The sequence below is a fragment of the Phaseolus vulgaris genome, chromosome 8 (genome assembly GCF_051622355.1).
Source record: "Phaseolus vulgaris cultivar YP4 chromosome 8, ASM5162235v1, whole genome shotgun sequence".
NCBI lineage: Eukaryota > Viridiplantae > Streptophyta > Magnoliopsida > Fabales > Fabaceae > Phaseolus > Phaseolus vulgaris.
This window is the reverse complement of record NC_143505.1, coordinates 31,083,181-31,095,636: the sequence shown is the minus strand read 5'-3', so window position 1 is coordinate 31,095,636 and position 12,456 is coordinate 31,083,181.

Sequence of the window (12,456 nt, the reverse complement as noted above, 5' to 3'; positions counted from 1 at the left end):
TAACGCAATTTTTTTGCATATTGCTTCTTATCTTTATTTTTTCACTTAGACGTTTTGCACCATTTACATTCTTCTAAGCTTTCATTGTCTTCACCCCAATATAGCATATAGTCTTCAGGGCAAGCTGGTATTTTGATGTAATTAAGACCAAGTTTGGTAATCACATTCTTTGCCTCATAGAACAAGTTAGGAAACTCAGCATGTTCAAATGCGTCCTTTAGGAAATCTAAATGCATCCTTTAGGAAATCTAGAATCATGGTCATTACTTTGTCATTCATTCTACACATGCATTTGATATGGTACAACTTCAACATGAATGATAACTTTGAATACTTTGTACAACCTTCATATAAGGGTTCGTTATTATCCCTCATCAATCCATCAAAGTTTGTATTACTTTCATCAGACACCATATTGTTTTGTAGACCATCATCTTCAGTACCCTCATCATGCTCCGCAAACCCAAATGCAACATTCAACATGTCTTCGATTGGATTTTGAGATTCCGTTAAATCTTCAACGACATGCACAGTTGTAGCGACCATAGACTCAGTTACACTTGGTCCTTCACCGTGCAAATACCATGTCTACATAACCTAAACGTGGAAGGCCCCGAAACACACAAGTGTACAAAAAGCCAAATCAACATCAAAGCATCAGAGCTAGATAACGTCAGAGACATTTATCCTTTTTATGTTTTATTTGCCCAAATGAGCCCATCAGCGCCACACAAGAAGTCACTTAACTATAGCAAATTAGGTTAAATAGGGGGTTTGAGGCACAACCCTAGGGGGAGATTGAGAGGAAAACACCATTGACTAACTTGTAACCTAATTAGGAGAATAGAAGGTGTTAGAAGATGTGTGGCTAATTCTACCCTTTGGGATTGGGAGTAATCTGTTCAAACTCTTATGTATTAAGATGATATCTTAACATAATATTATGTTCTTGATTGATTATTGGTATTATTGTGTTGCTTCTAATTTTTTATCTAGAATCTTAAAATTGACTAGAAAATATTTTTAGGGTTCTGACCTAAACAATAATACTTTACATATTTGAGTGCTAGGAATAGACATGAAATGTTAATTGCTATCAACGTTTAATATTAAGAGATAAATTGTTTTTATGAATATGCGAGGAATCGATATTTAGGAAGCATCTTAATAATTTTATATGGGAGGAATCGATATAAATGATTTTATACGGGCATTAATATCAATCAAGGGGCCCAATATTGTCATGCTAATCAAAATATAAAAGAGTGAGAAAGATGAAACCCAATCCCTATTTTTCCATTTGAAGCAACAAACTCTTTGACTTGTTTTCTTGTTAATTCTTGCTATCATAACAACTCTCAACAAACTTTTATTATTTTGTTTATTATTTAGCAAAGCTTTTACTTGAATATTCAATTGTTCCTTGTGGGTTCGATATCTATCCTTAAGGACACATTATTACTTCTGACAATGCGATACTTGCCATAAAAAGTCATCACTTACACGTTTTTTTGTAGTGATACCATGATTCAAAGAAAACATAGAGCTTCACCTTAGTTTTTCCTTTCTATTGTGTTGATAATTTTTTAGGTAATATTGTTCTAGTTCCTTAATTCCCTTTTACTCTTTAAATTCTTCTTGGTTATGGTTTCCAAGTATAATATAGTGATTGGGTATTACTAGGTGAGTAACCAATTCTTGTAGGGTTCAAGATTTGATTTCTTAAATTTTTTACCCTCACTATTTTTGTTGTGTGCTTGTAAAATTTTAAAAGTATAGTGTGAGCTTAGCTTATGTGACTAAGTAATTGGATATAGCTCTTGGTATAGTGTTAACCAGTATAAAAATTTGTTGTATTGATCTTTCTCTTTTTTTTATCTCAGTTTCTTAATCTATTACATTCTTAGTTGTATGCATTATTTTGAAGCAACCAAATTATGAAATTCAAAGATTTAAATAAGATTCCCATTCTAAGTATTTGTGCAAAATTGTGATAGTTCAATTCACCACCCTTTGAACTCAACCAATAAAACTAAATCTCCTCCCACCAACTAATGTTAGAAATATCCATTAACTTTCATCAAATGTACATTTAATGAAGTTCCTTATTCTAGAAGTTGAATGGAGCGAATTCTGTAACACCTTAGAGTGGATTTAGGCATAACATAAATAATAACATATGTGAATAATAATAATTTATATAAAGGAACATTTACATAACATAATATTTGTTATACATTGGTGTTCTTAATAAATGGTACAAAATCAAACTTTAAAAGCTTATCCATATAATTATACATATTTGTTTACAAAAGGGTATATTAATACAAAGATCTCTACAAAAGGCTAACTAAGCAACTCATAAGTTTCATGAAACTCAAAGTTATTTCGTACTTCATACTGTATAATTTACCTTTCAACCTTTTCATCTTGAATATATAAAACTATGTAGATTAACTTAGTTAATGGTAACGTAACATAAATAATTAGGTTGATCATTAAACATTTCACAAGTTGGTATTTCAAAAGTAATGGAAAAAAAATCACATCTTAAATGTATTTAACTAGCTTAACTTAACTCTAGAAATAGTAAGGTGTGATTGTCCCTAAAAACCCCTATAACTTTTGTTTTTCGTGATGTTCACAAAATGATATTATAATAAGAATAATAAAAATTATAAGATTATCAAAAAGTTTCTCTGGTGTAGTGGTTATTAGTTGTATATATACTCTTAGAACTTGGGTTGAATTCCTACTGCACCAAAATGTTAATAGCATTTCTGCCAGTATATTTACCGCCAACCATATTATTGATGGATTCTTATTATCGCTCTTCTGTCGGAAAATGTAATTATCGACAAATTTTTCACCTTACCTACAGAATTTGGTCTTCAATAATACTGTATTTTCTTGTAGTGAATCCATTAGAGTTCTTCCACTAGCAGCGTCTATCATTTGTTTGTCCACAGATGTCAAACCTCCATAGAAGTATTATGCCACAAATTTCCTTTCGTATTAAGGTTACTTTAGATTCAAAAAAAAATTATTAAAGAATTTTCTTTTTAGATTCTCCTAGCTAACCATTAATCATTGTTGCATGTACTACAACCAACCCATTGTTGCATCTTGCAAGGAGAATGAGAATGCTTTCAGCTTGATGTTTTCTTTTGGGACTATTGAAGATCTCACATCGACTAAAGATAAGGGCATTAATTTCATAGTATATAAGTGAGTGCAAACCTCATCTTATGAGTCGGTTTTGTAAGGTTGAGTTAGGCTTAAATGTCCACTTAATACGATATCAGAGTCATATAGAGTCAATTCAAACAAGATTTTGTTGGGCTTACCAGACTATTGAATAAACAAAGTTTGAATGTTCATAGATTATCAATTTCATAATTAAAATCAAGAAAAATAGGTTATGGAAACAATTAGACACTCTATTAGCAGATCATCTATCTGTAAAAAGATTATGCAACCTACACTATATATCAAGACTATGGTATATATGTTCAATGTTTAGATAAAATAAATATGATTAACCTAATAATGACTATAAATAACAACATTTCACACAAATCGTCTCAGAAAAAATGCGGTGGCATTTTCATAATTAAATGAACATTTTTCACGACGGTTATGCCATCAACTATTGTTAAAAGTAGAAATTTGAGAAACAACAATGGTTCGTTTATGACCATTGTTAAAAATAATGAAAAACGTCAACAGTTACTGGAAACCATCGTTAAAAGTACTTTGTTGCAAGAAAAGACGATGCTTACTGAGTAGCCATCATTAAAAGTACTATGTTGCAGGAAAAAGACGATGCATAGACACCGTTGTTAAAAGTCTCATTAAAAGCAGCCCTCAAGAGCGTTCTTCCTCACACCTCCCGCACTATTTGTCATGCCAGATCGACCTTGGATGGATTGTGCCGCTTCAATTTGTTGTACTGGCCGCTACCATCGTTAGAACGACCGTGCCTGCAAAATCCCCACCTGGCGTGTCCTCCCTGACCTTGTGCGCGCCTCTGCCACAACAATCGCCCCCTCCCTCACATAGTTCATACACCTCCTTATGTGAGTTGATTTTAGATTGGCACATTTTTAGAGGTTTCTCTTTTTATTAGCTCTTTGGTATTCATAAAATATGGTGAGAAACCCAAAAAAGATTCTCACTAGACACGAACTTAACCAAGTGATTAAGTAAGTGTGAAGGTTCACAATTATATGGTGATGAAGATGATGATGTGCAAAAATAAAGAACATATAAGATGGAAGGAAACAAGATAAAAACCGAATAGCAAAGAGAATGGGAACTGGCGCAAATAAGAAAGGAAAAAGATGAAGGGATGAAAAAAGCTTATGGAGAAGGAGCAAGGAATCACACCACTTGGAATGGTGGATGGTGAGGAACTGCCACTTTAGGTGCACTACTCTCAAGATAAGACCCAAAACAATTTAGGAGACAAAACTCACTAATCACTCAAGTATAGTTTCTCTTCTTAATTCAATTTCAATGTATACTTAGGAAAGAGTGACTTGGAGGGCAAGATGAGTCAAGGGTAAAATGGGAAGGTGAGGGCGGCCTAGGATTGTTGACCATGGTCAAACCACCTCTTAGGCATAACTTCTAGAAGTTAGGTTAAAAATCCTAATTTTAGGTGTCTTGTCTTAAAAAAAGTGGACTTGATACAAACTCATTTCTCTAAGTACACTTCTATTTAGGTTATGCGTAACGATAGATAAATTAAATTATATAAATATAAATAAACAAATAAATATGATTAGTGTGTAACTTGGATTAAATTAAATATATATATATATATATGAAAACAAGTAAAATAATATATAATTCAAAATAAATAAAAGGTTAACAAAATACACATAAGTTTATGAAGAAGATTAATACAAAAGACCTTAACATCAAAAGAACTTAACATCACTCTCCCGTTAACTTTTATTCGAGTGACACTAGAATTAAAGGTTTAAATTTTTTACTCTCTCTAAAAAAATTAAGTTTTTTTATACTATATTTTTCTTTTATTTTCTTAATTTTTTTTAAATTTTATAATTATTTTTCTTATTATTATTTATTTTAATTATTTTTATATTATTTTTTCCTAATGCTTCTTAAAAAATATTTGATTTATTTTTTAATGTTCAGACTTTATCTAATAGAATACAATATATATAATGAACTTAATCACAAGAGTTACGACATAAGATTTTCTAACTTTTATTTTAATGTAAGGATAAAATAATTAATATAGTTATTTAAAAGTAAAGATGTTATATTTGATACGTAAAGAAAAAATTATGCAAATAAACAAAAAGATTGCAAAATATTACACATAAATAAGAAAACGAGAACAAATTCAAATTGAATTCTTCAGCAACAACTTCAAATTTGATTGATATTTCGTAACTAAAATAAAATAGTTTTAATCTAGAAAGTCTAATGTTGGGTTGTCTAACACAAAAAAATGATATTACATATAGTTATTTGACTTTAAGTCGTCTTTCAACGAATCCAATCCAATCTAGTAAAACATTGCTTAAAACTTCTTTACAATTAATAAAAGTTAGAAATAACAGTAATGTAAAAATGTAGTTGAAATTGTTTATCATAATTACGGATATATATTTTATCATAATTATTATTAATATTAGAAACAAACTGCAGTGGACGAAAATCCCTTAAGTGACCAAAGAAGTTTTAACCATTACACCGGACAAGTTCTTTTGTTATATTATGATGTTCATTATACTTATTATTATTTTTAATAATAACATTTATATTATTAATACCATTTATATTAGTTTTAATATTTATAATTTATATTATTCATAATATAAATATTATTAATATTATTACTATTATTAATATCATTTATTTTATTCATAATATAAATATTATTAATATCATTTATATTATTAATATTACTAAAATTTTTAATATTTTTAATATTATTAAATATTGTTAATATTATTAATATTATTAAATATTATTAATATTATAAAAATTATTAATATTATTAAACATTATTAATATTATAAACATTATTAATATTATAAACATTAATAATATTATTAAATATTATAAATATTGTTAATATTATTAATTATTTTTAAAATTATAAATTTTGTTAATATTATTAATTATTGTTAATATTATTAAATATTGTTAATATTATTAATTATTGTTAATATTATTAATTATTGTTAATATTATTAATTATTGTTAATATTATTAATTATTGTTAATATTATTAATATTGTTAATATTATTAATATTGTTAATATTATTAATATTGTTAATATTATTAATTATTGTTAATATTATTAATATTATTATATTATTAATACTATTTATATTATTAATATTATTATATTATTAATACTATTATTATTATTAATATTATTATATTATTAATACTATTATTATTATTAATATTATTATATTATTAATACTATTAATATTATTAATATTATTATATTATTAATACTATTAATATTATTAATATTTTTATATTATTAATACTATTATTACTATTAATATTAATAATAATATTATAATAATTATTATTAATATTATTATTATCAATATTATCATTAATATGAATATTATTATTATTACAATTATTAAAAATATTTTGTATGTAATACTTTATATATGGATACAATCCATATGTAATTATTCTCATTTTATGGCATCAAAATTACATACTGATTAAATGCGTATGTAATTACTTTTGACTTACATACGGAAAAATTTGTATGTAATGTTTATTTCCATACTAAATGAAATCCGTATGTAATCACTTTTGACTTACATACGAAAAAATCTGTATGTAATCACTTTTATTCTATGTAATGTCTATTTACATACTTAATTAAATTCGTGTGTAAATATTCGTATGTAATTCTCACTTTACATAAGGATATAAAGGATTCAGATCCGTATGTAATAATTGGTATGTAAATAGACAATTTCTTTTAGTAAGATCTATTCTTGAGCTAAACTATTGTCTTATAGATGAAACATGGTCATATTTGTACTTAATTATTTTCAGCACTTAATCAAAATCATAAGGCTTTGGACTTTTGCTCTAACAATTGCACTTGGACTTAGCATGTGTGGTTGAGCTGGTGTGATCAACAACTAGCCTGTCCTCTTCTTTTCATTGCACACCAAGCACTACAAGAAAATCATTAAATAGTAACCATATTTACAGACAAAAATAATTAGCACTATATTGACTAAATTAGATATTAATTTAGAGACTAATAATTTATTAGTATCTAATGTTGTTTCTATTATTAATAAAATATTATAAAATGATTTCTAAACTGGTATCTAAATTAGCTACCAAAGTTTTAGGTACTAGTATTTTAGATTCTAAATTAGTCTATAAAAGACTAATAGAGACTAATTTAGAACATAAGTAGTTAGTAGATTAAACATTAGTAGCTAATAATTAGATACCAATTTAGAAACTACTTCATAATTTTTTTATTAATAATTGAAACTACTTTAGATATCAATAATTTTTTAGTTTATAAATGGTCTCTAATTTAATCAATATAATAATTAATTATTTTGATATTTAAAATATTTTTATTTAATAATTTTCTTTCAATTAACTATATAATGTTTGGTTGAGGTTATTGGCTTGGTTTAGCGGGTGGATCTTGCTCAGCGTGTATCACGTGAATCCTTATCTTCTCTTTGCTTTGTGCCTTTGGTTATGCCTTTGGTTTTTGAAGGAGAAAGGGTTTTCTACTTTCGCGTAATGAGTCTCTGACCTTCCTGGTCTCTCCCTATATAAAGGTTTATTTTCTCGATTTCCTTCTAAGTGTTTTATGCTTTGTTGTTATGGTTTTGGGTCTTATGGGCTTTGGTCATGGGGCTTTCTTTCGCAAGTTGGCAATTACTTCCTACCAAAGTTATCAAACTCTAGAGTTAACTCGTAAACCCTTACGAGTTTAAGGGTCAGGTGCAGGTTTCCTAGTCAACTCGGGAGCATACTCGCTTTTGAGTAAACTCGGAGTTGACTCGGTCAAACTCGCGAGTCTAAGGCCAAGTCACCAAGTTGCACAAAAAAGACCCAAAACAATGTGTTTCGTTCTGATTAGGTTAGTATTTAGGGATTTTCTTACCTAGCTCCATTCTTCTCACGGTGCCATCTTTTTCCCTGCTGCCATCGCCCAAGCATCTTGTCACACTGCATTGCACTGCTCGTCGTACCACATCGCTCGTCACCCCACATCGCGTTGTGCATCCTCCCACACCGCATCGCGCCACGCATCCTCGTCGCAATGCATCGCATCGTAGCCTCAACCAAGTACATCGTGCTTGCTGCTGCGGTGGCTTTTAGGGTTAAGATAGATTGGGTTTTTGATTAGGGTTTGTTAAATTAGGTTGGGGCTTTTAAAAATGGGTTGGGGTTTTTTGATGATTGGATTTAGGACAATTTTTTTTTAGCTTTTTGGGCAGATTTGTTTTTTTTTAGTTTTAGGACATATATTGGAATTTTTAAAAATTTTGCCTAATCGATTGTTTTTTTTTTTGGCACATTGTAAGATGTTTGGAACTGATTTAAATTCAGCATTTCCACCACTACCACCTAAAAGTAAGAATGTTGCAGGAAATAGAACAGATATTGGATGGAAGCATGCAACTGATGCTTCAGGGAACGAAAAAAAGATGATGATGAAGATGGTCATGAAGATCTTGGAGATGATTTCCTTAGAGGATTATATGAATGAGACTTTTAAACTTGATAACATTTGTGCTGTTTTAGTTATTTTGTTGGTGTATGAACTTCTTTATTTCAATATTATAGAATTGGTATCATGAATTATTATTTTTGTTAAATTTTTTATGTGAAGTAAACTCTTATGAGTCTACGAGTCGGGTTTCCGAGTAGGTTTTACAGGGCTCCCACGAGTCTGAGTAGACTCTCGAGTCTGATAACCTTGCTTCTTGCACCCTATCAATTGCTTCTTGCACCCGACGAACTTTTTAAAACCCAATTCTGCCCTTGTCTTCTTTATTTTGAAAAAGGTGTAGGGTGCACAAAGAAACTTGGTTTTCCTCTTCTCTTTGGTTGGTGCTGGTTTGAGCTGCGTAGGTGGTTTTAGTGTGGTGGTGGACGTGCCGTTTTCAGTGTAATACGAATATTAATATCCGGAGCTAAGAATTCTGAAAAAACTTCTACAGATATACATCCACAACACAAAGTTACACTTTCGGATAACCCACATCCAGAACAGCAAAAAAACTTCCGGACATAGGCATCCACAACACAAACTCACACTTCTGGATAATCCACATCTAGAACAAAAAAAAACAAAAAAAAAACAATTTTGGATAAAATTATCTGTAGCGCATAAAGGTATTCCGCATAAATATATTCAGAAGGCAATGGCAACGAGAAAATCACTTTTTTGCGTGTCGTCTCTTCTCCGATAGCTTCATTCTCTCTCGTCGTCAACTCCGTCACAGACGATGCCGCCTCACTGACCACCGCCACCACAATCGACGTCGCCGTTCGGTTGGTCTTCGTCACAGGTAAGCGTCGCTACTGAACGGAAAACGGCACATAGAAGAAAGCGACAAGAAGATTGAAAACGAAGAGGGCTGCAGTGTGTTGGGTTCAGGGAAAACTAAAGGGGCTACAAAAAATACTCTAATTTTCATTTCATTAAGGTTAGTTTAGTCTTTTCACATAAGCAATTGGGTGTCAATCATATTTAATTGGTTGCAGGGAGAATTCTGCCTCGCAAGTTTCAGTTTCCCCTAAAATTAATTGTCTTGATAATAATGTTCACAAGACTATTTCTCACCTTCCGATGGAGACTAATTTATTGTAGAAGAAAAAGACCTTTTGCACTAGTATTGCACAATGCTTGTGACATCACTTTAATTCAATGTCCTACTCCTTGCTTAAAGGAGACATGGTCACATAGTAAGTTGCTAAAGTTCATTATATTGGCTAGTCTTGATTATTCCAAAAAACCACTTACATGGGAGAATCCTTTAAATCAAGGAGATAAATGTTTAACCCACTAAGATCTTCAATCAAATTGAGAAATATACAGAAATTTTTATGTCCTTAAAAAGCCATTCCTCTTGATATTTGTAGGGTTCTCGCCGTTGACACTTGGAAGCTTTCCCTGGAGTCTCTTAGAGATTTTGCTTGGTGAAAATACTTTGTGCATTTGATGATGAAAATGACTAAGGCTTGGGCAAGGATTAACGGATTGCCCCTTGAATATAGGAGACGTTAATCCATCTTCTCCGTTTCTAGGGGGAGTTAGAACACCTCATTCCTTGGATGACTTCGCCGTGATAAAATCTGTAGGCTTTTTGCTAGACTTTTGTAAGGGTTGTTACTAATATCTCTAATGATTTGGTAGGTATGCCACCTTGGAACCCATAACAAGTCTGAATCAAGACTTTACATTTGCTAAAATCTAGACATTCAAACTATAGATTGAGTTAAATGTCGGCACTGATTTGGCAGAGGTGCAACAAAATAATGTTGGAATGAAGGATTCACATTTTGAGCACTTCAAAATTGTGTTAGAATTTCTCAGGAACTATCTCCTAAAGAACCAACTCTAACGCAAAATAATAGTTTTAACAATCTAAAAATAGGGCTTTTGAGTCTCCTATACTTAATGTGGAAATCTCTGAATCTGCCTCTGGAGTTCCCGACACTGCCTCTAAGCTTGAGGCTGAAGCCAAAGTTGTTTCTAAGTTTTGGGCTAACAGAATGTTGGAGGAAGAGGAAACCATGAGTGAACAAAAGGATATAAAAGACAGTGCAATCCCAATTAAAATCACTAAGAAATCTGGTAGACTAAAAAAACAACAAAACTCCTAAAACAATCACTAAAGCTGGTCAAAAGGGAGTTGCTCATGGTGAACTGTTTTAGTATTCTAATGACGTTGGTTGGGAATATTATTCTAAATATCTCCTCACAAAATACAAAATATCACTTGTGCTCTTGTTAATAGATTTCTCATGATGCCTATATGGTGGTCTATTGTTAGGCTATAAATTATAGATTATCTTTTTTAAAAATTGTTACAACTTCATATATATATATATGTGTGTGTTTGTTAGTTGCTTGGAGGATGCTAATGAGTTTTGGTTGGATCCTCTAGTATTTGTTTTAATCTTTCTTCTTCTTTTTTATGAATCTCTCATATGGTAGTATACGATTGATGAGAATATAAAGAATGTTGACATGTTAAAGTTTCAAAGCAATCCTATATGATTTAAAAAGAATTACTATACATATAAACCATAAACTAAAGTAGTAAGATGAAATCAATTTACATCACTGCCAATCCAATCATGCATAGTTTTTTCAAATCAACATCAAATTCACAATGCCTTTATTTGAAACTAGTTAACCTGTGTTTGTTTAGCTGCACAAGCAACAATAAAGAACTAATTTTATTTGTTATCCCAAACCAAAATACAATGTTAAAATGCACAAGTGCTCACACAATATGTGGGCTTATCCAGATTTATTGATAAGTGTCATAATTTAGTTATATTTATGTCAAAATATAGGCACTTATGAATTTTAATTATTAATAAAGTTAATTATAATTCAATTTTTAATGCATAAATTTTAATCTTTTTACATATTTTTAGATTATGAAATAAGAACTATTTATTATCAAGTTTGTGCTAATTTTAGAAATTTAGGAGAAGATGGAGATAAAGGACTAAATGAGGAATGAAAAATTTAAAGACGAGGAGGAAAGGCAAAGTTTGAGCATTCAAAACTCTCCCAAGAACTCGCTTAAGCGAGTTTGCTCCAGTGAGTTGGTTTTTACTCTCGTGAAACAAGCTTGAGCAAGCAATATATCGTTTGAGTGAGATGTTAACCTATATCAAATTAGGTTAAATAAGGGCGTGAGACAAAGTCGTGGTAGAAAGGAAGGGGTGATAATCAGATATATGAAACCCTAAAGGAGGCAACAGTCAAGGAGAAACACTCTGGATCTTATTTTCTTGCTTTTAATGCTTGTATAATGGACAATATGAGTAGCTAATTCTTCCTTTTGTGATTAAGAATAATCTTTTCAAACTCTTATGTATTAAGATGATATTTATTTATAATATTATGTTCTTGATTGATATTGGTATTAAAGCTTTGATACTTATGAGTATCTGACCTAAATAATAATGCTCAACATATTTGAAATGTCAATTGCTTTATAACATTTGTTTGTTGTTTGTATAAATATGTGAGGAATCAATATTTAGGAGATAACCTTAATAATTTTATATGCGAGAAATCAATATAAATGATTTTTACATGTGAATCAATGTCAATCAAGTTAGAATGTTATATGTTTTTATTCATTTAAAATACAGACGAGTGAGAAGGATTAATCTCATTCCCAATTTTCTCAATTGAATTATCT